We start from the raw sequence: 26,503 nt of genomic DNA, 5'->3' as shown, positions 1-26,503 counted from the left end.
CGCTGTCGTCTCGGATGGCAAATCTCAAAGAGCAAGGGAATTTTGGGAGGGGAGAATGGTTGTGCTGACAACCTCCTCTTGGTGCAATCCCTCGTCCTTGTAGGACAGACGAGAGGGGGGAAAAAAAGAGCACCCGGAGCGGAGGCTGACTTGGCTGTTCCTTTGAGCTCTGTCATAAATCCCACTGAACATTTTTGAACATCTGTTGTGGATGATTAGCTCTGTGGCTAGCAGAGTTTGACCACAGGGAGTTGGTACAAGTGTGTTTGGGGATTCTGTGTGTTTGTTTGTACATCCGACGCCCTGCTGAATTTGTATTATTTTGCATATTTTTACATTTTCAACCTCTGTTAATGAGCGTCAAGAACTAAGTTATTGTATTTATACATTCCTCTAGGTGGCACCTATTAATCTCTTCTTTACGCAAGACATTTTTCCCATCCTCTGACCTTGAGTCAAGTTTTTGATGAGCCCTCAAATTTTTTATAGTATGCGCCAACTGACAAAAATGATGACTCAAATTAGTTGTGCCCCCGCAGTCAAGTACTGTTTACAGAAATTTTTTGCACATTTCGAAGAAATTGGACACAATTTCTATTGCACGTTTGTCTATTGAAAGACCACTGATAATAGCTACAGTTACTTTTCGTCATACCTTTTTGTGGGTCTACTCATGATCAGTGTTGGGCACGTTACTTTAAAAAGTAATTACATTACTCACTACTTCTTCCAAAAAGTAACTGAGTTAGTAACTGAATTACTCTATAGTAAAAGTAACTAGTTACCAGGGAAAGTAACTATTTCCGTTACTTTAAAAACAACTTGCTGTATGTCAAAGAATTTGAAATTTTCTGAGCAGTATTCGAGTCAGTGGAATAGAGAACAGACAGGTAGTTAACTTGTTAGGTGCTTCAGCAGATTTGAATTGCTTACCACAGATGTCGACAAAAGCTTTGCCTCGGGAGATAAATTACACATTACATGCAGGTTCTTTCCTTTAATCTCGACAAACTTGAAATAGTGTCTATATCTCCACCTCTTAAAGGACAATTTTTCTTCTGAATGCTCTGCCATCCCGACCCTGTGCATCTGTTTTGCGTGTGTGTGTTTGCCGCACGCGCTGTTCCGGTTTGCTTATGAAATCATCGGCTCTGATTGGCTTACAACGACACATGACTCTAACCCTCAGCCAATCACAATCACTTCCATCGCATCTCTCGAGGGGCTGCATTTAGGTAGGCTCGTTTCCCGACAATTCACGTCACCTTCAAAGCGTCTGCCGTCCTCAAGATGGAAGCAGAATTATTGCTAGCTGACAGTGGGAGATGGGAACGAGGCTAGCATCAGGTGTAGCAAACAGAGAAACGTTATCAAACTTTGGAAAGCATTGTCTAATTGAATGAGCAGGGACAAACAGCTTGGAGTCAGAAGTACGCGCGCTATTCTTGAACCTGAACGCACCCCAAGTCTTGGATGACAAATCAACAGAGGAAAGAGTCGACTCGACACGGCTGGTAGTTTCTTCAATTTATTCAGCGTAAGTAACGCACCGCTTTTGACCATCAGTAACGGTAACGGCGTTGTAACGGCCGAAAAAGTAATTAGTTAGATTACCCCGTTACTGAAAAAAATAACGCCGTTACGTAACGGCGTTATTTATAACGGCGTTATTTATAACGGCGTTACTCCCAACACTACTCGTGGTAGACATGCCTGCCAAATGTTAATTTGCTAAAAAAAAAAACTTGCTTTTGGGGCTGAATTTTAAAATAAACTGGACATAGGGTCCCCAAAAGTAGAAAAATCTTTAACCCTTTAAGATGGTATGACGGAAAATTTTTGCGGTTTTGAAACCGTGACGTTTTCAAACCACGGTTTGCCTTGAAACCAGTTATCGGCACATGCTTAATACAATTACAAGTCCACCAAGTAGTAACCTGTGTTATTAAAATAAGTAAATTAATTAAATTAAGAAAGAAAACTGTTACTTAGGGCTGCAGCTATCGAATATGTTAGTAATCGAGTATTCGACTAAAAATTCTATCGATTAATCGAGTAATCGGATAAAACAACTTTTTTTTAGGTAGAGAGCAATTATAAATATACATGGGAAAACAAGACATTTAATCTAATATTGATCCATTTTCAGTCAATCGTCTTTATTTTCGATGTAAATTGTTGAAACTAGGGCTGCAGCTATCGATTATTTTAGTAGTAAATTAATCGATGAATTAGTTAGTTCGAATAATCTAGTAATTGGATAAGGAACATTTAATATTAAAATACCTGAGCTGAGCTTTCAACGGTATAAAAAAATAAATGTATAAGGATCTATGTACAACAAAAGAACAATGGCTAACTTACATAGCAAAAGTCCGCTAGCTTAAATGGTATAAAACGCTAACGCTTTTTATTTTTTTTATTATTATTATTATTATTATTTTTTTTTTTTTTTTTAAACAATGCTCTTAACAAATGGTTCAGACACATATTTTCACAAAAAAAAAAAAAAAACGGCTGAATATACCATTAATCTAAATTACATTAATTAGTAATTGCATTACTTGGCTTATGTTGGTCTTAACATGGAGCAGCTGGATTCAGCCATGTGAAATGAGGCAGACTAGAGGGCAGTGTGTCCACCCAAATCAATAAAACTAAATGCAAACACTTTATTAAACGAATACTCAAAGCAACAAAATTTAATTCGAATCTTTTTTTTCTAATCGAATACTCGAGTTAATCGATTAATCGTTGCAGCTCTAGTCTCAATGCCCGACAAGAGATGAAGACTATGGATATAAAATAGTCATTGCTTGGTGTCCCTTAAAAACTAAGTTGAAGTCAAGATTTATTATGATTGCTATAAAAACTGAACCATATATACGACCAGATGGGGTATGCAAAGATGTAAAACATTTCAATTTTCAACAGTGCCTTGCGGGCATTTCCGTGAAGTTAAGAGATTCTTTAATCCCTTTTCTGGTAGAAATTGACATTTTCACTGTTGATGGATATTCTCTGAACTCTTGGGAAATTTGATTGGTTTTACTGCAACATGTTTTGGATTGGCACATTCCCCTGGGTATGTGTCAAGGTCATACTGTTGAGTGTCTACTGTGTTGACATGGTGCACCAGAGGTATTTTTATGATGTGCTTTATCATCTCATTCCTGTGTATCGGTTAGATTTCATCAGCTCCTTCTCACTGGAAGCAGGCCAATAGATAAGAGAGGCTGGCAATTTTCTATGAGTAAAGAAAAAAGAATTTAAAAAAAACACAACTCTATGTGTCATCATCATACCAGATATTAGTAGTTAATTTTACAATAAGGTGAACTCCAGACTTGTCTCCCATTGGTCATGGCGCAACAAGGTAAGGCCCTGGCCCTCCTCCCCTCTGAAATCGGACACCAATGACATCACACAGTGGGTTTGGCTTCTCCCTTGCCAGTGCTGAGCACCCTTTTCCCTCAGTGTATGAACAAGCTCTCCTCACTGAAGGATCGTTCCTAAACTCGACACCGCTCGGTTGCTGGAATTTTCACACTGGGAAGAAGACCGCTTTCTTCTGCTTCCCCTCTTTTGTGGAATAATAGAAGAGTGCCTCGAAGAATAATTTGAGGGATAATCATTTCTCGGATACCATTGGATTGCCTTTCCTGGGATTAGAGCATATTTCCTTCTGGAATAAGCGCCTAAAAGTGAAAAGGAATAAAAAAGATTGACTCATAATCAACATGAATGGGTAAGTCGAACATTATTAATGAGTTTTTGTCCAAGTGGAAACTTTCTGAAAGATCTTCTAGTGCAGGTGCATTTTAGGGAAGTACAGTATGGCTGAGTGATTTACTGGGGCATTCGGGAAAGAAGTTGCTTGTTTTAATCCCTGAAATAAAAGTAACAAAATAAGTTGATGTGTCACACTTGAGCGGTCAGGTATTTTCCTACTCAGTCTTTTTGTGCGCTACTCTTTTGTCCTTGCTCACTCTAGCTTGTTAAGCCAAAACAATAGTTTAACCTCATCTTGGCTTTGCTCTATTGGCTGGCTCTCTGGCAAATTGCCCCGTCTGCCGCAAGCCCTCCCTGAACTTATTCAGGAGGACTTTGAATAGATGGGAGCCATAGAATGTCCCCTAGCTACCGCTGCTAAGGTGAGGCACCCTGCCGTTTCTGCCACGTTAGGGCCTATCTCGGGGCCAAACAACCTGCTTTTCCAGTTGCCTTTATCTCCCCGGGCAATCTGGAGGCTAGGATTTCAACGACAAGAATTCCAGACTGAGGGGGACAGACACGAAGAAACTTCAAATCTCATATAATTGCAGGGAAAACATCAAGAGCCTCATAACCTTCAAGCAAAGCTTTACGTATACCGTATTTTTCGCACTTAGTTTTTTTCATAGTTTGGCTGGGGGTGTGACTTATACTCAGGAGCGACTTATGTGTGAAACTATTAACACATTATGATATCATTTCACATGTTATTTTGGTGTTTTGGATTGACACTGATAGTTTTGTAAACTTGTTAGCATGTTCTTTATGCTATTGTAATCTGAATAACTCTTAATAGTAAAGATGTCCCTATCACGTCATTTTCAAAGTATCGGCATCGGCAAAAAAATATGGGACATGCCTTTTTTTAATATATATATATTTTTTAATCAAATCGTTTTCTAATTGTATTTAACGTTACAGACAAAATGTCTTACACTCATCCAGAGTCTTTAGTTTTGGCTTAAAGTAGGGCTATCAAATTTATCACGTTAACGGCGGTAATCAATTTTTTAAAAATTAATCACGTTAAAATATTTAACGCAATTAACGCACGCGCTGCACGACCTACTCACGCATTGTCGCGTTCAATCAATAATGGCGCTGTTTTACCTATATATAGAGCTAAAAGGCAGCGTAAAATGAGTAGAGTGAATTTTGGCAACCTTTGGAGCTTTTTTTTAATTGGCTAAAGCCTTACAATCCCTCTCCCTACGATTAGAAATATCATGGGAAGCAATGTGGGGAAGCAAGGTAGCAGTTGATCTTTTTCTTAACATCTTATATTATTTCCCAAAGCAGAGAAGATATATCAATTGGTAGCACTACGCACAGTCATGGTTCCACTTCCCATCATGCATTTGGGCATGGCTACAGTATAATTTACTGAAAGCTCAACAAATACACTAGATGGCAATATTTAGTCACAATATAAGTCACAAGTCTTTCTATCCGTGGATTCCTCTCACAGAAAGAATGTTAATAATGTAAATGCCATCTTGAGGATTTATTGTCATAATAAACAAATACGGTACTTATGTACTGTATGTTGAATGTATATATTCGTCCGAGTTTTATTCATTTTTTTCTTAATGCATTGCCAAAATGTATATGATCGGGAAAAATTATCGGGAATGATTGGAATTGAATTGGGAGCAAAAAAAAAAAAGCAATTGGATCGTGAAATATCGGGATCGGCAGATACTCAAACTAAAACGATCGGGATCGGATCGGGAGCAAAAAAACATGATCGGAACAACCCTACTTAATAGCTATGGCCACGTTCGCGTTCTGCCTTTGGCAATGTGTGTTCAATTGTATCATTGACATTTTTTACATTGAAATGCATGCTTTTAGTTTGTGGCGCTTTCACGCCCACGTGGGGGCGCACTCGCACTTGTTTACGTGAAGAAGAGCGCTCACACGCCAGAAGAAGACTGACAGCTACGTAGCTTGGCGTGAGTGGGCCAGTTAGCGAGAGAGAAACACGGCTGTGAACCTACGTTCATTGTTTATGCTTGTAAAATATCTCTACAGAGGCAACACATGTGTGGATCATCTTTTCTGTTGTTGTTGTGTATTTTCCACCCTCGATCGGACTCTTAGAGCCAGTTGTGTGGTTGTTTGAACGATGTGCTAATGCTAGCGAACGCATGCTAACCGTTTTTGTCATTGCTCTAATAGCACCTAATTATCATTTATTTACGTTGATGCGAACCTGTTTGGTATCGTGGGCAAAATTGACTCAGCAAATTATACGGACGTCCAGCATCGTCATTTGGGAGTTTAGCTCGCTGTATAGCCAGGACCGAGCCGTAGCGTCCTGGTGAGGACAGTATGTTCGCATTTCATTGTTCATGCACTGCAGACTGTACACTTATTCAGCATGTTGTTCTCTATTGTATTTTTATATTAAATTGCCTTTCAAGATGACATATCTGTTCTATGTGTTGGATTTTATCAAGTAAATTTCCCCCCAAAATGCAACTTATACTCCGGTGCGACTTATATGTTTTTTTTCTCTTCATTGGGCATTTTATGGCTGGTGCGACTTATACTCAGGTGCGACTTGTTGTCCGAAAAATACGGTACCTGTATTTTTTTTAAGCAATCTGCTCTGATAGCCAAATATGTAAACATGTGAATCTTTTAGACAGGGTTAGCTTTTTCCATGCCTTTCGCTCTTAATTGTTCTCAATCAAAGAATTCGCTTTAACATCCCCACGTGAACATTGAAAATTTTAAGCCTTGTAATATTAGCTTAGTCATTGGTATTCTTGAGACTCTAGGAACACATGATTAGTAGGATTGCTCAAGACACACTTGCTGGATTGGTGGTATACAAAAACAAAAAAAATGTGTCTTGTGTTGACACATGGTTAAACTATGACCTTGAGGCAAAAGGACCCCTGCAACTCCACGATGGCCGTTAGAATGTCTGTTGAGCTGCTTAAACAAAGAAGACAAAAAGCCACCATCATTTATTTAGACAAAGCCAATTCCTGTCCACCATGGGTCAACCCCCAACCCCCTTTAATCTCAGATATGCTTGGTCAGTGACACTTTTTACGACTATACCTTCGTCAGTCACTCATTAATAAAGATGGGCAACCACCAGAACAGATAACCAGGACGTCATCCCAGGAAGTGTCTCCTCATCTTTATTAGATCTTGTGCTAAAAAAGAAAACCTTTTCTGACTTGAAGGCTTTCCTTTGAAATGAATCACCCTGTGTCTCGCAGGCAATCTTTCAGTTTTCCTCTCCCATAGGATTACTAAAAAGTAATTATGAAAGGGAGCCAATGGATTTTTTCATTCAACTTGATTTCTCATCATGGGTGACTTGGGTAGATGTTTAATGGCCTATTAACGCATGATGGATTTACCCTAATCGCTCTTAACCCAGTTGGGACACCAGAGAGAGTTGCTTTAGAATCACAGATCGATGTCTGAGAAAGCCAAACAAAATATTGATATTGTGGCATGTCTTATGACAGTCTCGTTATACAGGAAACATGTATAAATATTTTCTGGAATCTGGAAAAAAAAGTTAAGTCATCCTGCATACGCTAGGATTTGAAATTGTCTAAAGTCCCATTTCACACCTAGACCAGTAGTCTCCAAACTATTCCACATAGGACCGCAGTGGACGCAGGATTTAATTCCAACAAAAACAAGACACCTATGCACCAATCTCGTGTCTTACAAGTGTAATCAGTTTAGAGCTGAAACGAATACTCGAGCAACTCGAGTAACTCGAGTTTAAAAACTGATCCGAGTAATTTTATTCGCCTCGAGCAATCGTTTAATTTTGCCAGCTCTAAGCATCACGTTTTGCTGGACTACTTTTAATGCGGGACAACGCGCTGACGTCACGTGCATAAAAGAAGCAATAAAAATTAAAAAAAACTTACTGCAGCCGACAGCCGCTACAAACTACATTGACATTGCTAAAAACTACGCCCGCACCATGCTAGTGTGGTAGCAGGTAGTGTCCCATGCGTCTCATAGATATCGCATGCATTTAGGACTAGATGCGAAATGACAGACTTGGCTGCGTCTGGGCAGCGTTAGTAAACAACCACCATCTTTAAGCAGTAGACTTCTCAGCGCTAATAAATATAACGTTACTGTCACTCGCTCACGTAACGTTAGCCCTTCGGAGGGCTAGGTTTCTATTGATTATGACCACTGTCGATGCGTGGCTAACGTGTCTTACATACAGGCTTTATTTAATCTGTGAAAACACAGCGCTGTAGACTGATGAGGGTGTAAAATTAAAACATACCGTAATTTCCCGAATATAAGGCGCACCCGTGTATAATGCGCAACCCAAATTTACTTGTAAAATCTAGGGAAAAATATTGTACCCGTTTATAACCCGCACCCTAATTTTAGCACCAATAAATAGAAGAATACAAGAAAACAGAGCTCGTGTACAGATACAGAAATGTCATTTTACTGACTGGTGAAACACAGCACAAGCATAGCATATTGGTAGTTCAAAACATTACCATAAACTGACAATATTTACGGTAATAATACGATTTGACAACTTCTCCATCTTACCAGAATCTAGGCGAAAACAAAACAGATGTGACTTTTCTTTTAAAGGCTGCTGTATAACTTGCTCGTTTCATCATGATGAATAAATGTTTCTTCCATGGATTGATACGGTAAAATGAAAGTGAGAACGTAAGTCGGAAATCCGTGAGAGCTCATCGCTATGACCACGACAGTAATAGGAACTATTGTTATTTGGGATTGAGTTTCCTGAGGGACAGTTATAGTTGACGGACACAGGAAGTCTGTGTGCTTACATTATGGTCAGAGTTGCGGAGCTGCAATAAACGTTGACTCAAATGAGTTCAAGAAACTAAATTCCGTGCTTTATGAAGAGTAAAAAAAGCAGAATTTAACACAGACGAAATCATTCGGCCGATTAGAGTGAAGTATTACCGAAACAAAATGGTGACGTCACGTACCGTAATGGTCGGCAACGGGTCGCCGCATACGTTTCTTCAACACAGCGTGGCCGTGTCAATAAAAAAAAAAAAAATTGGTTTACATATATATATGTAATATATATATATTTCTGTCTCCATCCATGTACCCGTTTATAATGCGCACCATGATTTTACAAGTTGATTTTGGGGGAAAAAAGTGCGCGTTATATTCGCGAAATTACGGTAATAAAGCTAACTGTCAGTTTTAGCTCAGTAGTCATTGCTGAATAAAACACCAAGTAGCACTGGTCCCTAATGTGCTTCAATACAGCACGTATTATACATTTTATTTTGAACACAGCAAAAACTCAAAATCCTATCAGTACTTAAAGTTTAGACTAACTTAAAACTTAACTAGAACTTAAAAATAGCTTGACACAAATGGAAATTCAATTGAAACACGTGGGAAAAACACATAGCTTTCAAGTGGTGTGTGTTATCAAGCTAATTATATTTTTAGGTAAGAAATAGGTTTTTTTTAATAAGATTTTAAGTTTTTTGAGTGAAAGCAGTGAATTTTTTTTCCTAGTCACATCTGAGATGCAATTGTTGGCTGTTTTCAACAATGTACATCGGAAATAAAGACAATGATTGACTGAAAATGGTTCAATATTGGATTAAATGTCTTTTTTTCTCATGTATATTTATAATTGCTCTTTACCTAAAAAAATGTATTATCTGATTACTCGATTAATCGATAGAATTTTCCGTCGATTACTCGATTACCAAAATATTCGATAGCTGCAGCCCTAAATCAGTTGATTGCAGTCAGGTGCTGCATGTTTTAGCAGAAACTTCATTGGTTACACTGTCTGCACTCGATTGGTTGGAACAAAAACCAACACCCACAGCAGCCCTTGAGGACCGGTTTGGAGACCCCTGCTTTAGACATTTATATTATCAATAGCGCTGAGCACTGAGCCGTCTGGAGTTTGCCACTTCCTGCATATGCTATATAAATAATACATTTAAATCTACGAATGTGCAGTTACTTTGGTTTACTGCAATACTTTTGTCGCACAAGCAGTTCCTCTCTTATGTCACTTTTTTTACTACAACCTCCACCCCTGTGCCGCTGTTTGCTGTCTAGCCGGCCTGAGAGGTACCTCCGCCGGTGTTAAGTCGCCCTCCTCGTCTCGTTTACGATCAACTTTAACCGCCCCTCCATCCAGCAACAGTCTACACTGTTTACCTAGCTTGCTTCACTGCCAAAAGTCGGCCTCCTCATGGTTCTCGAGTGTACTCCGGAACACTCCTTACCGTCTTGCCGGTCAGTAGGCACTCCCGCCATTTCGTTCGCCACCAAGAATCGCTGTCCTCATCTGATCGACTTTAACCCCCCCATCTGTGCGTTGTCCCTGCCGCACCTCTTTTAACGACCCACACACATTGTACACCACGGGGGGCTTCGGCAGGGGGCGGTGGGATATGCGGATGGAAAGAACTTCCATGCGGCGGTCTCACTGCCCTCAGCGGGGATCTCCACATAATCCCATCACGATGCTGGGTAATGGCTGCCAGTCGGGGACCTGGCAGCCACGCTAATAGGGTGGTAGGTGGGTCACACACTTTTTCTCTTTGGCGTGGCTCCCAAAGCGAGGCCTACTCTTCGCCTGGTTGCCGGGTGTGTGTATAGGGGCGGGGTTGGGGTGTTCGGTCTTGTGCCTTGTGGGTCGGCGGGGTGTCGCCCACTCTGGGTGGCGACCCTGTCCTGCCCTGGGCCTTGTGGGCCATGTGGGTCCCACCGTGTGCAGTGTCTGTTGTGGGGTTGCAGCAGTCGCTGGTGGGCCTAGTTGGCGGCCAGTGGTGGGGGCGGGCGTGGGGGTTGGTGCCACGTCCCTTCATTCATTCCCTGAGGGCCAGTTAATGTGGGCGTGGATGGTCTGGGGGACCACCCTGGATCCCAGGGGGATGACGGTGGCCCCCTTGCTGGAGCTGCAGGAGGGGGGATGATTATGGCTCACCACCCAAGATGGACTGGGGAGGGTCCGTGGCCCTGGGGCGGCCCCCGCGCAGCATTTCTACTTGTCTACAGGACTATCACACGTGGGATTCACGCATGACTCTGTGCAATTAGGCACACTCGAGTAGAGAAACTATCGGTGCCAGGATTAGCGATCAGGCAGCATAAAATAAGATGTCAACATATCCACACTTACACGTGATTCACATATACTGGGTTCTACACATCACATTGCTTATTTGCGTACACTCCACCCAATCTAATCACATCTCTTACTCTCCCCCTCACCCCACCTCTTCTTTTTTGTCCGCGGTCATCAGGCCCCCCACATGCCGTCAACCGGAAATACAACTAGCTAACGATAGCACTACTATATTCATAGTTAGTGAACCCATTGAATGTATTTCTTGTTTTTTTTTTCTCTTGTCTGTCCGTCCTTTTATATTTGCCTTTTCAATCATGTGATACATCAAAACTGTTCAGACCAATAGGACACTCAGATCCCCCCATTCTTCGTAACAGGACAAGTTTAAAAACAATGATAATAATAATACTAAATAAATGCATAAATATTGTATTAAACCACCTAAAATATTATAAAAGATAGAACAATTTAAAAAAAGTGATGGGTGAAAAGACACGAGAAAAAATAGTTAAATAACAATAATAACATGATAATAATAGTTGGTCTTTGTAATTTTTTTTAACATGACTTTTACGCCACACACAAAGCATGATGCTTTGCTGTAAGCGTTGTCTTTAGCATATCTAGGCCACATTTGATAGAAATGTTTTGACAGTCGGCAAATGATTAAAACCTTTCACCACAATGAACTGCAATTGAAAAGCATCGCTTACATGTTTTTATTGGATTAAAATGCAATTAATTTCTGAACCCTAATTAATTTGATTTTTTTTTTTTTTTTTTTAATCAAATCCCACCACTGAGAGTTCCTCTGCGATTCCACCCCTAATTTGCAGCGCCAATAAGAGTTCAACGCTTTGATGTAGAACAGCTATGTTTGTGATCTGCCTCAAAGAAGTCAAAGTTGTTTGGTTTTTGCGCCAGGAATTAACTGCCCGTTGGCGACAAGGTCAAAAGTAGCTGCTTTGTGATGACGATGCCTAATTGCCAGTCCCCCTGCGCTGCGCTAAACAACGTGTCGATGCAGCGAAAGAGTGAAAAGGGGCTGAACGCACCAGATAGTCACGCATAATACCCGACTTCAATCAGCCGCCACCAACTGAGCGAATGTGTTAGTTGTGCTGATAGTCACTTTCCGGGCACAGTTGTGACATTTGGCTCCTAGCACGCAGCTTCATTCGTTGTGACGGCTGCTGGGATGAGATGTATGAGGGGAGGGAAGAAAATGCTGCCTTACCACTAAGATCACTATTAGGAATAGCAGGGTGCTCATAAAGTACAGGAGTAGGAGTACTGTACAGTCCAAAAATTGTTTGTTCTGTGCGACAGTCTTGCTGAAAAGGGCAGAAATGCCATTTCTGGAAGAGGATAATGGAAGATTTATTCAAAGAGAGGCAAGACTTTATGTATGTACAGTATTATTGTATTGTATTTGTATTTTTGACAGTTTTGCTCATGAGACGGATGACCCTGCACCACCCTAGAAACTACATTTTACATCAATTGAATTTTTCTTTTAACTCAGACAATGTGTTTTTGGTTGTTTTATTTACCTGACATGTTTCGGTATGTATGTATTACATTGTCTGGGATAAAAGACTATAAGTGTAGACAAAATGAACTTAAAACAGCTATATTTTACATAGCAAAAAGGCAAAACAATAAAAAACAACATGTAAAAAAAATAAATACTGAAATAATTAAAGTTTCAGTGTACAAATAGTATGAAAAATGGGCAATAAAGAATAAACAAATATAAAAACAACAACTAGCAAAATATATAGATGTATACAATACAGAAATATCAGAAGACGTTAGGGAAAAAATTATATGTATGATGCAAAATATTCCATTTTTTGGACATTTAAAAAAAATACAAATAAAACAATAAGTGAATAAAAATGCACACACATTAAAAATATAAATCTGAAACTACTTATATTACCAAATATTTGACAAAATTACCAAAATATCAGAGATTTTTTTTTTTTTTTTTTTTGAAAAAGAATAAACTAAAAATGTTTAAACTAATTTTGGAATACTATTTTGAACTTGAAAAATAGTGAGAAATACCGTATTGGCCCGAATATAAGACGCCCCTGATTATAAGACGACCCCCTCTTGTCAAGACTCAAGTTTGAAAAAAATACTTTTTGAACACCAAATAAATTTTTATACAGAAAATAATTACAGTACATCTGGAACAAATGGTTATAACAATTTATTTGAGAGAAAAAGCATGTTATTTTGCCTTATTCAAATCTTAATATCTGAACATTTAAATATGTAAACTAAAGTGCAATCACATTCGTAATTGAATGGCTGGTTTTGAAATGTAAATAAACCTTTATATTGTGATAAAACAACAAAATTGCAAAAACTGCAGTAACCATCAAAGTGAAGTCTAACTGTAATTGTAGTCTTGAAACAAATCTGAATAAGGAAAAACATTGCAATAAAATAATGCAAACTGGTTAAACTTGAGAGTAGCTGAGATCTGTCATGACAGAACATCGCTTCAATGATATCTGGCACCATCTAGTGTCGTGAATGGGTATAAAGTCTAGACCGCGAATATAAGACGACCCCCTCTTTTTCAGTCTAATTCAATGCAAAAAACACAGTCTTATATTCGGGCCAATATGGTAATAAAATTATTAGTTAAACTACAATAGAGAAATGAACAAAAATGGCAAAACTAATCACAGTAATAATGACAAGAAAATATTAGACACAAAATACAAATGTGATTTCTGATAGTACTGAATAAATGTAAACATGGTAAAGAAAAAAAAAACTATTAAAAGATACTTGTATATTTGAAAAAAAAATAAAATAAATATCAGGAAGAATAATTTTAATGTTATTAAACGTAACAAAATATACAAAATAGTAATTCATTTGCATCTGGTTTGTTGTGGGTACATTTGCAAGTAAGTAGTGAGACCTTTTACATTCCGGTTAATTATCTCTCAAGTACTGCACTTTTCCAAGAACAATTTCATACTTCAGATTCTATCCACCCAGTCCTGTTTTGTGCGCCTGGTCTTACACCTTTCACTCAAACCTTAAAAGCTGAGTAAAATTCTCAAAGGAACACAAATCCGCTGTTGCCTTCCAGCCTTGTACAAAACTCATTTCAATCTCATTACACCGCCATATGAACTGCAGAAGCCTTCGTTTTCAGGAGGCCCTTCCAACTATTGTCGTTTTTGTACATGATTGAATACATTCAACAGAAAATAGTTCTATCATTTTGCTTCCTATTTTGCGTGGACTCTTCATTCCTTGAATAATAGTGACAACCTACAACTTCTTCTCTGCTACGTTTTTGTCAAACTGCCGTAACTTCTGGCAGCGTTTCTCACACAATTATATCAATTTGAAGGAACTCAAATCTCAAGAGGTTTTAAACAATCCACGTGATTTGAGATATGCAAAATAAAAAATGAACATGTTTTAGATTAAACCTCCTCAGTAAGGAGGAAAAAAATTGCCGTAACTACTTCAATTAGTGTGATGTCCTGACATTATAAAACTTATGTTTTTTTTCTTAGGCTGCTTTCCAGTTTGTCTTGCTTAAACCAAATAAAAATGGAGAAGGCACCCTGATTTATGCATCGCTTGGTCTTTTGGCAGATTTATCCCGCCGCTCCACGACACCCCTCGTTTGTGCCTGGCCCTCCCAATTTCTCCAAATGTCGGGTGTCGACTCCACGTTCTGCTTGATTACTTTATCAGCTCCCGCTGTCGCCGCTTCGACGAGTTATGACCTCATTTTCATCGGCCCAGCGTTGCGCAGCAAAACATGACAGAGTTTGACTATCATTAAAATGTTACTGAATGTAATAGCGACCCATTTCTAGCCTTGCATTTTCAGACATTTTGCTGTTTCCCTATTTCTTTTCTGCTGGAATACCAAGTCCCTCGCTTGTTCAAGGAAGATGGATGGACGTTGGTTTCATTAGAACGCCTGACTTATTTATAGCCTGTGCGCTTTTTTCTCCACTGTGAGCCCTGTAAAGGATGCTAGAGGCTGATGAGACATTCTTGCGTCTGGGGGGTATTCTCCACAGAGGCTACAGTGAAAAAGAGGGTGACAAGGCATGAACTAGTGTGGATATAAAAAGTCTGCACCCTTGTGATAGGCCATGTTTTTTTTTGTTTTTTTTTAATAGAAAAAAATGAGATGCAAATCAAAACATTTTTAAAGTAATTTATGATCTGTAGAACTCAATTTGCGCCGTAGCTCTTTTTAAGTCCTAACGAAAATGATTTAACAAAAACATTGGTATATAAACATGGACATCATGGTGATGTGACTCTTAAAACTTTAAGCAATGTAAAAAAAAATACTGGTCCTACTCAAAAACATTTTTGCCAAAATCATCAATATTAAAACAATAAAAGGCTTGAACTACCGTATTGGCGCGAATATAAGACTGCCCTGATTATAAGACGACCCCCTCTTTTTCAAGACTCAAGTTTGGAAAAAAGACTTTTTGAACACCAAATTAATTTTTATACAGAAAATAATTACAGTACATCTGAAACAAATGATTATAACAATATATTTGAGAGAAAAAACATGTTATTTTGCCTCATTCAAATCTTAATATCTGAACATTTAAATATGTAAAGTGCAATCACATTTGTAAATGAATGGCTTCTGGTTTTTGAAATGTAAATAAACCAATCTATTGGGACAAAAACCAACATAGTGAAGTCTAACTGTAACTGTAGTCTTGAAACAAATCCGAATAAGGGAAAACTGCAATAAAATAATGCAAACTGGTTAAACTTGAGAGTAGCTGAGATCTGACATGACAGAACATCGCTTCAATGATATCTGGCGCCATCTAGCGTCGTAAATGGGTATAATGTCTAGACCGCGAATATATGACGACCCCCTCTTTTTCAGTTTTATTTCAATGCAAAAAACACTTATATTCGGGCCAGTAAGGTACTTCAGTTGTGTGTAATGAATCTAAAATACATGAAAGTCGAATGTTTATCAGTACCTTACCGAAAATAATGAACTTCAACACAATATGCTAATTTCTTGAGAAGGACTGTGTATATCTGTCTAGACAGAGAGTTGTCCGATAATGACTTTGTAACCGATATCCGGATATTGTGCAACCACAAATGCATACAAAACGAAATATACACACCTCGAATATACTACATAATGCTCATTAATATAAAACAAAGGAAGACTATAGCTCACAAGCAATGAGATTGCAAGACTGCTATGGTACACTAGCTGCAGACTTGAGCTCGTCAATTTTTCTCGATTTGCAATGAGCCCTTGTCAACATATGATGACGTCAGCAGAAAGTTCTGGAATGTTTCAAAACTAATTACACCTAGCACCAGCAGGGGGCGTCAAAACATCAGAAACACAGGCAGTTAATAAGTGGACATGACAGCACTGCCATATGCATATTGGCTCAAAACTGGTAATTAAAAACCGATGTGTACAGTATCTTTAAAATGCTTTTACCAGCCGTTATTATCGCTACCCCATAATATTGGACAACTCTCTCTGTTTATACAGAGCATTTTCTGTGTTTTCACATCTGTGGTCTAAACTTCCTCCTTTGGCCAGCTTATTATCCCAGCAGTGTATCTGATCACTGGTAGTGCATAGCTGTTGTTCTTGTTATTTAGCTAACTTCTCAGGACCTGCCTTACTTGTTGCAGATACATGACCGTTGCAGCTTTCTTTGTTGCCTCTTTGTGGTTACCATTTGCCTGTGGTATTAAAAGGTACTTGTAGCTCTCTTCAACATCTTCTATCCTGCCCTGTGGGAGTGTAACCCTTTATCTGGACTACCGTCCCTTTCTTTGTCACCATTTGGCCACATTTCCAGAGTCTGAATAACAATTCTGATGTCCCCGCTGTAGATCCTGGTGGTGTGGATTATTGAGTCAATATCTCTATCGCTCTTAGCGTACAGTTTGATGTCATCAATGTAGAGGAGGGGACTAACTGTGACCCCATTCTTAAGTAGGTATCCATAGCCAGTCATGCACAAGGATATATATATATATTGCGGAAAACACTCAGGTGGCTTGAAGTTCCGTTCTGAGACCCCCATTTTGGCCAAATTTCAAAATTGTCCTATATGCACGTGTGATACATCATTGGAAAGTTTAAAATCTCTATTTTCTGTGGGAAGAAGATTTCTGAACAGGAGGGAAATACATATATATATATATATATATATATATATATATATATATATATATATATATATATATATATATATATATATATATATATATATATATATATAAACTGTATAAAGTATATAATATGGGGGAAAACACACACACGACTGAAAAAGCAGTTTCTGCTCTTGCACTCCTCTTTAAAAGAAACTGATGTATTTTAAGCCAAAACAACTGTTGTGTTTGATAGAACTATATGTCTATATGCTGCCATAGCAGATTCATGGTGCATTAAGCCCCCGAACTATTTTTAATTTGTCCGTTTTACCCTGAAAACCCCCATTTACTGACGTCGCGCGACCGCTTTTGTTTCAACCCAGCCATAAAACAAAGGTAATTAATTGTATCTTATTCAAAGTGTCAGTCATTTTTAGCTTAGAATCAATAATTGATGTCTAATATTTCGTTTAAAAAAAAAAAAAAAAGAATGACTTTAAAGACATTTTCACTCGCATATTTTAAACTTTTAAACAAATGACGTCACAATGAAAAAAATGGTGTCTGTAAAAAAGTCACTGATATCGACCTCATAACTATTGCTTTATTTTTATTTATTTATTTTTTTTTTTTTGTTGACTGTCACATTTTCTCCGATATGTTAGGTGATAAATAATCGATCCAGACAAAGAAAAATTGAAAAAAAACTTTTCAAAGGGTAAATATATGAAAAAGAACATCTCGACAACTCTTTGTTTGGGATTTCTGCATTGCGACCCTTGTTATATTACCATGTTTCACCCATAATGTACCGCTCATTGATTTCAAAGGAGGCTTCAGTTCCAGTCACTGATGTTTATTGCTCTTCAGAACGCCAAAGCACTTGAACACCGAACACCAAACACCGTAGAACTAAATAAAAACATAAACATATATTCAATTTGAACAACGCTAGCATAGTAGCAAAGACGCTAATGGCAAAATACAATACAAAGTTGCACTGACCACTTTAGCCTGCATTCAACCAATGGCAGTCTTCTCAAACGCACTCTTCTCAGTCAAAGGTGATGCTTCAACATGAAACTGTTACATTTACAACATTGTTAACGATGAGAAAATTATAAAGATATACAATATGCATCACATGCATGAGAAACCTGAACGCACCTGCTCTCTTTCGCTCCAAAAATGTAAAGCTTCCGATTAACGTCGTAGCGTGCGCACTTCCGGTTAACGTGTCAAAATAAAGCACGACGCCTGCAGCTACACATAAAATCCCCCCAAAATCCGTCTGTGGCCATTCACATCTGTGTCTTGACACTCGATGATGCATGCTACATGGAGTTTTTAGATCGAAACAAGGTAAGTAAGCGATAGTATCGCGTTAAAATCATGCTGTCTTTAATTCTGCGATCGCGTGCTCTCACCTCCAGATAGGGTTTTGCTGTTTAAATGCCCTCCTGTTCAAAATTTTTCTTCCCCCAGAAAATTGAGATTTTAAGCTTTCCAATGATGTATCACACATGCGTATAGGACAATTTTGAAATTTGGCCAAATTGGGGATCTCAAAGCGGAACTTCAAGTCACCTGAGTGTTTTCCACCATATTATCTATAGTTAACGGTTAATTTCAGGAAGTACCTAATAAAACTTCTGCCATTTGCTTGGTTTACTCAATCGGAGACGGTTAAACTGAAGGCAGGTGTTTACCAAATCTCATTCAATGACTGGAAAGTGATTAATACCAAGTACAACCAGTAATAAGACTGCAGACCTGTTTAGCCACCTTATCGCTGTTGTATGATTTAGTTTACTACTCGAAATACTTGATTTATTTCTGGCCTGCTCAGATGGAATGAAAAATAAGCCATCAAGAATATTTTCCACCATTCAACATCATGGCTATGATCCTGTTTAAAAAAAATATTTATTTTTATTCAAAGATTGCAAATAATTCATTTTTAAGTGCTGTAGAAGGTTATAGGTCACCTTGATTGTGAAAAATGTTTTGAAATGATTTAATATCTTTTGGTGTGAGGAAAAAAAAATTGGCATTTGAATACAGAATGGCCTTGTCCACTTATAGAGTAAGTTTGATCAAATACGCAGCTGCAGCATTCTTGCTTGGTAGCTTGTCTTTTATAAAATACCATGCTAGTGTAGGTGTGTTTATTCATATCATACAATCAGGGGAAAAAACATTCTTTTCATGAAAATTTTGACCAAGTGTTCAATTGCTCACAATTCAACACTTGAAAAAGTGTTTTATAAAGCAATGCATATAAGATTTCATTATCACCTTAGCTGTACATTAACACAATTACAATACTTGCGTTTCAGATCTATACAAACCTTTAGCAACATAATGAAACATATATATGGCGGAAAACATTCAGGTGACTTGAAGTTCCGCTCTGAGACCCCCAATTTGGCCAACTTTCAAAATTGTCCGATATGCATGTGTGATACATCATTGTAAAGCTTAACATCTCAATTTTCTAGGGCAGGGTTCACTAAATCCGGACCTCGGTGCCACTTTTCCTGTCGTGTTTTGCATGTCTCCCTCCTCCAACACACCTGAATCAAAATAATCGGGATCATTATCTGGCTTCTGGAGAGGTTGCTGATGACATAATCCTTTGATTCAGGTGTGTTAGGGGAGAGAGACGTGGAAAACACGACAGGAAAAGTGGCACTGTGGTCCTAATTTAGTGAACCCTGTTCTAGGGGAAGAAAAATTTTGAACTGGAGGGCACTTAAAAAAAAAAAAAATTAAACAGCAAAACCCTACCTGAAGGCGAGGGCAGAATTACAGACGGCATGACTTTAATGAGATACTATCACGTACTTGCCGATCCAAAAACTCCATGTAGCATGTATCACTGAGTGCCAAGACACAGCTGTGAATGGCTATAGCTTAATTTTGGGGGGATTTGATGTGTAAAACATGGTAATATAACAAGGGTAGCGATGCAGAAATCGCAGACATCAAGGAATGGTCGAGAAAACGGGAAAATTAAAAATAGTTCGGGGTCTTAATGCGCCATTAATCTGCTATGGCAGCATATAGACATATTGTTCTATCAAACACAACAGTTGTTTTGGCTTAAAATACTGCAGTTTCTTTTAAAGAGGAGTGCAAGAGCAGAAACTGCTTTTTCAGTCTTGTCTGTGTTTTCCGCCATATATATTTTTTGCATGCAGATGTTTTTAAATTGTACATGGAAAGAATGTCAATAAAACACTTCTGTCTGCATGAGACCAGACATTGCCCAAATCTTTGTTTTGAAGAAAAGACTTTGATTTGGTTTTAGTGAACCGCCTGTTTAATGAAGATTTTTGATGGATACACTTTGGTCTTTAACTTTGAAGGAGAATAATGAGATGAAAAAGATGAAAGCCTTTGGCGTTTTTTTTGTTTTGTTTTCAAAAAAGTACTTGGAATTTTTTTTTTTTTTTTTTTTTTTTTAATCTTCTAAGGGAGTTTCTCATGCACACACGTCTTCTTCAGGACGTATACCAGTTGATGTAAGTCACTATTATTGAGCGTTTGTCAATGTAAGGAGTCATAATTAGATAATTATAATATTCTCTCTCTGGCTTTCTGTAATGATGGATTTATGTTTTTAGGCATTAATCTATTTGACAGTTGTTTTGTTTTTAAATATTTCGTAGTCACTTAATTGCTCCTGACAAAACATCAGTGTGACAAGTAGGCCTGAACGATATATCGTTTAAACATCGCCATCGCGATGTGCGCATGTGCAATAGTCCCATCGCAAGGACGTGCGATAGTTTTTTAATTTCATTTTTTTTAATCCACAAACGTTTGTTTTGAGGAAGGAGAGGGGAAAAAAGCGCACAGTTTCTCTTTCTCTCCAGCAAGTCATCGGCTCCTCCCCCTCCCCCTGCAACAGCGGAGTGGAGGGAGGAGGGGCCGAACAGCAGAGCGGAGGGAGGAGGGCCCGTTCTCAAAGTGAAAGCAAGCAATCAACTCGTTGGAGGAGCAAGGAAGACTGTATCCAAAAGGAGTTTTGGAAGTATTTTGGCAAGAACAAGACTATAAGGGACAAAAAACAGCCCTGTCGACAGTGCCTCGCCATGGTTGCCTCAACAAGAAGTAATCTGTCAAACATGTGGGACCATTTAAAACGCAGGTATCTATGCATTCCTGCTACGAGCTCCCCATCAGAGGCTTTTTAGCACAGGTGGGAACATTGTTAAATGCCAACGTTCTTGTCTCAAGCCTGCTATAGTGGATAAACTAATAGTCTTGGCCAAAAACCTATGAGACCCAGTTTAGAATTGCTGAGCAAGGAAGGTGGACGATATGCAGACAAATACATAACACAGCTGAAGGAATGTCTTTTCTTTTTATTCATGTGACAGCTATCAGGAAGGCAGGAAATTTGGGAGTTAAAATGGTTCTGTTATTCATCACAGTTATTTGCAGTTATTCAGTTCAATTATTTACAAGTTCAATTGAGTTTGTTTCTTTTATATTTAAATTTATTGTAAACCGTATTTTTCAAATAACTATATATAGTACAGCTGCACATAAAGTTTTGATACTTAATATTTTTGTTGAAATATTTTTACAACTTTGTTGCCGTTTTGCAGTTTTATATTGTTATATTTTGTGTAAACAACTCAGGGGACTAATGCACTTGCACTTTTATTAGTCAGATTTAATATTTAAGTTCAAATATGTTGACAACTTTGTTGTTTAACTGAGGTTTTTATGTATTGTTATAGTTTGTGAACTCTTTTGTCATATTTAATATTTTTGTTCAAATATGTTGACAACTTTGTTGTTTTACTGAGGTTTTTATTTATTGTTATAGTTTGTGAACAACTCTTTTATTTGTCATATTTAATATTTTTAATATGTTGACAACTTTGTTGTTATTTTACAGAAGTTTTTATTTATTGTTATATTTTGTCAAAAACTTAGGGGACTAATGCACCTGCTCTTTTATTTATCATTTAATGTATTTGCTGCTGTTGAAGTGTAAAATATTGTATTCAATAAATGATCTATTTTGTGCAGACATGACTTCCTGGATACCTTCATACAGAAATCTTCATCATTCACAAATTAAACGGTATTATATGAATACACTGTGGTCACCGTGTGTTATGTAAAGTATTTCCAAACAGCTATTCAAGTCATTTAGTGAAAATTTCTTTAAAAAAGATAGATCTTTTTTTTTTTTAATATCGCAATATAATATCGCAATATATTGCAAACCTAAAAAAAATCGCAACAATAGTTTTTTCCAATATCGTTCAGGCCTAGTGACAAGCATCATATTTTACCTTAACGCCACTTAGCACCAGTTCTCAAGAACCAACACTCGATAAATATTGGGGCTCCCCCTCCCTTCGTTTTTAGCAGTCCTGCTACCAAATCTTTATCGGTATCTCCCCCTTCTTGCTCCAGAGATTAGTGCTTGGCAACTCTGCAGCAGGGATGCTGTCTGCCTGGCAATTTGACGGCTAATCCCCTGCCTCTTCCCGTACAAATCTCTTCCCTGATAAAGGCAATGCCTCAACATTAGTAAACACAGCAGACACTGCTTGCCCTACTCTTCTTAACAAGTGCTGCAAGGAAATGGAGGGATCACCAGTCTTTGCGTTGTGGTTGTGCTTGAAGAAATGGCACGCGAGGAAATACATCCGAATGGTCAGAACGGACATTCAAATTAACATCAGGCCATGGCTTTTGACCTAAATGTGTTATGCTCATAATCACTGCTCTACTGCTTGCTGCTTCAAGATGTAAATGACTCACACAAAAGGACTTCTTCACCTCCGATCTTACTTCAAAAGCTTCCCATAGTGTAGTGATAGCCTGGTGAAGGACCTTCTGCCAGACATTTTTTTGGGGGAGACAAAAAAATAAATGTATGTCCCGTCCCTTCCACAAAGATTTCTACACTCACCGGCCACTTTATTAGGTACACCATGCTAGTAACGGGTTGGACCCCCTTTTACATTCAGAACTGCCTCAATTCTTCGTGGCATTGATTCAACGAGGTGCTGGAAGCATTCCTCAGAGAGTTTGGTCCTTATTGACATGATGGCATCACACAGTTGGTGCAGATTTGTCGGCTGCACATCCCAAAGATGCTCTATTGGATTGAGATCTGGTGACTGTGGAGGCCATTTGAGTACAGTGAATTCATTGTCATGTTCAAGAAACCAGTCTTGAGATGATTCCAGCTTTATGACATGGCGCATCAGAGTAGCTATCAGAAGTTGGGTATATTGTGGTCATAAAGGGATGAACATGGTCAGCAACAATACTCAGGTAGGCTGTAGCGTTCCAACGATGCTCAATTGGTACCAAGGGGCCCAAAGAGTGCCAAGAAAATATTCCCCACACCATTACACCATCACCACCAGCCTGAACCGTTGATACAAGGCAGGATGGATCCATGCTTTCATGTTGTTGACGCCAAATTCTGACCCGAATGTCGCAGCAGAAATCGAGACTCATCAGACCAGGCAACGTTTTTCCAATCTTCTATTGTCCAATTTCTATGAACTTGTGCAAATTGTAGCCTCAGTTTCCTCTTCTTAGCTGAAAGGAGTGGCACCCCGGCATGGTCTTCTGCTGCTGTAGCCCATCTGCCTACAGCAGTTCGACGTACTGTGTGTTCAGAGATGCTCTTCTGCCTACCTGTAACGGGTGGTTATTTGAGTCACTGTTGCCTTTCTATCAGCTCGAACCAGTCTGGCCATTCTCCTCTGACCTCTGGCATCAACAAGGCGTTTCCGCCCACAGAACTGCCGCTCACTGATATTTTTAATTTTTCGGACCATTCTCTGTAAACCCTAGAGATGGTTGTGCGTGAAAATCCCAGTAAATCAGCAGTTTCTGAAATACTCAGACCAGCCCTTCTGGCACCAACAACCATGCCACGTTCAAAGTCACTCAAATCACCTTTCTTCCCCATACTGATGCTTGGTTTGAACTGCAGGAGATTGTCTTAAAACATGTCTACATGCCTAAATGCACTGAGTTGCCGCCATGTGATTGGCTGATTAGAAATTAAGTGTTAACGAGCAGTTGGACAGGTGTACCTAATAAAGTGGCCGGTTAGTGTATGTCCCTATTTAACAATAGAACATATATGACTATGGATAGATGTTGTCCTCACAGGGGTTTTCACAGGTATGGTATGTACAGTATGTCCGAGCATGGCTAGGCCTTCTCTGCCCAAGCAACACTTGACCGGGATGAAGTTTATAAACCAATTGGCGAAATTACTGCGGCCTGATGACAGTGATGCCTTTTGGTTTGCTGACCTAACAAAAAACATTTTAAGTGTCAGGGTGGATCTTGGTTGTAGGGTGAGTGACAGGTTCTTTTCCCCTACAACTGCCAGAGTGTTAAATCCAATAATTGTCAAGGGCGGGAGATGACCTGTCAGGAAATGTTTGGTGAGGCATCCGTTTGCAGTAGGCAGTACAGTGCTAAACACATCTGCCTCACAATATTTAGCTTCAAATCTTGTTTAGAGCTGTTAGCTATCGATTATTTTAGTAGCTTATTAATCGAAGAACTAGTTAGTTTGAATAATCGAGTGAGGAACATAGAAAATTAAAATACCTGAGCTAATCAAACTGTATAAAAAAAATAGATAAATAAAAATGTACAAAAAAAGAACAATTGGCTAACTTATAGAGGCGTGCGAAATTTCAGATTCTTAGATTATTCGCGATTCAGCCGTGGAAGATTCGAGAACGATTCACAAACATTCAAATTCTGATTATTGAATTATACCAGGTAAAGCAGAACTAAAACACAGTCAGCGTGGTCTTCAGGACGACCGAGAGCAAATATCATGTTCAACTCATGGCGCTAGATAAAAAACCAAAAATACCTGCCTGCAGCCGACAGCTGGTTCAAACAACGCCCAGTTGCTAGTTGCTACAAACATACGGCCACATACGGCTATAGTAGATATCGCATCTATGCAGAACTACATGCTAAATGACAGACGACTGCGGTGTTAGAACATATAAAAAGAACTAGATGCGAAACGACAGGCTTGCCGTTTAGTAGTTGCCGCGTTGTAAACAGCCGCCATCTTAAAGCAGTAGACTTCTCTAGAAGGCTCTGTTGTTGCGAAGCTAATTAACTTTTTATCTGAAATACTCCTAAATCAGCAAAATCTTGACTTGAATCCATCTTTAAATAATGAAACAGTTTTAAAACTTTGACATGTTGTAAGTAGACAGAAGGGAAATTATGGAATAATGGGAGCAATTTTATCAATTTTAACGTTTGATTCACATCATTAAATTAATTGAATGTAGTTTAAAGCTGCAGATACAGAATGGGGACTTGAGTATCTTATTTAATTTTTTTAACTGTTAAATTGATACTTAAATATTAGGTTGGTTTAGCCTAATAGGATTTTAAAACTATTTTCGAACTAATGTACAAAATATTAAAAGGGGTGGGGGGGGGAGTTTGGGTGACATCAATAATCGATTTATAATCGAATTGGAGCCTCTGAATCGTAATGGTAATCAAATCGTTAGGTACCCAAAGAGTCCCACCTCTACTAACTTACATAGCAAAGGTCCGCTAACTTAAATGCTATAAAATGCTAAAAAAATGTTTTATAAATTTTATTTGCGTTATGTCATATTCACTGTCACCACTAGAGGGCAAAGTATCTACCCAAATCAAAACTAAATGCAAACACTTTCAAAACAAACCATTACAACGCCACTTTAATTAAACGGATACTCAAAGCAGCAACATTTAATTCGAATCATTTTTCTAATCGAATTACTTGAGTTAATCGATTAATCGTTGCAGGACTAATCTTGTTCTTACCTTCTTGTGTGGACTTTTGAATGGTCTTGAATGGTCCAGTACTTAGTAGGGTTTGAGTCATGTACCTTTATCTTCCTCCCACATTACAAACAACATGAATGTTACGTTATTTAAATATTTAAATTGCCCATACGTGTGTATACTCATATGAGTCTCACTGCCTCTTTCACAAAGTCAGATAGGATGGGTAAATCGATCTGTGTTTATGGCACAATATAAACCAGTAATACGTATTGTGCGAAAGGATTGAGAGCAGGGGCTTCGCTAACAAAAGACCAAAATAAAACAAAACAAAAAAAAAATTGTGATTGGACTCAATCCGTATTGCAAATGTAAACACAGTTCAAACTTGGAAACTTGTATAACTCCTTGGAAGAACATTTTATTCATGGTTATAAAACACATAACTGCTGTGATACTATATTTATTTGTGAGGCTGTATCCACATGTATTTCTTTGAACATAATACAAAGAGTTTCTGTTGACTGTCTTATCTGATTTTACTCCCCCTCGCTCCAGCTAGCGCTAGTTTTCCAAGGTCGTAACTCATGATGTTTTTCAGCTGAAAATCATCGGAGGTGGGCTGTA

The 26,503-nt window shown here is 38.4% G+C and overlaps 1 protein-coding gene across 12 annotated transcripts in view; it reads left to right on the top strand.

Annotated features, from left to right (window-relative positions):
• The window catches only part of LOC130929923 (receptor-type tyrosine-protein phosphatase F-like), a 464,805-nt gene that overhangs the window by 99,219 nt on the left and 339,083 nt on the right, over window positions 1-26,503 (top strand). For 2 of the 12 annotated variants that reach the window (XM_057857564.1, XM_057857563.1), the window contains exon 1: window positions 2,592-3,748. The exons of 8 other annotated variants lie outside the window; for them this stretch is intronic. The gene's annotated coding sequence lies outside the window, so the exon portion shown is untranslated. Of the gene's footprint in view, window positions 1-2,588; window positions 3,749-26,503 lie in introns of those variants that run through there. 2 more of the 12 variants (XM_057857561.1, XM_057857562.1) reach the window with 2 other exon arrangements.

This window comes from Corythoichthys intestinalis, chromosome 14 (assembly GCF_030265065.1).
Source record: "Corythoichthys intestinalis isolate RoL2023-P3 chromosome 14, ASM3026506v1, whole genome shotgun sequence".
Lineage (NCBI taxonomy): Eukaryota > Metazoa > Chordata > Actinopteri > Syngnathiformes > Syngnathidae > Corythoichthys > Corythoichthys intestinalis.
This window is presented reverse-complemented; position numbering and strand designations above follow the sequence as displayed.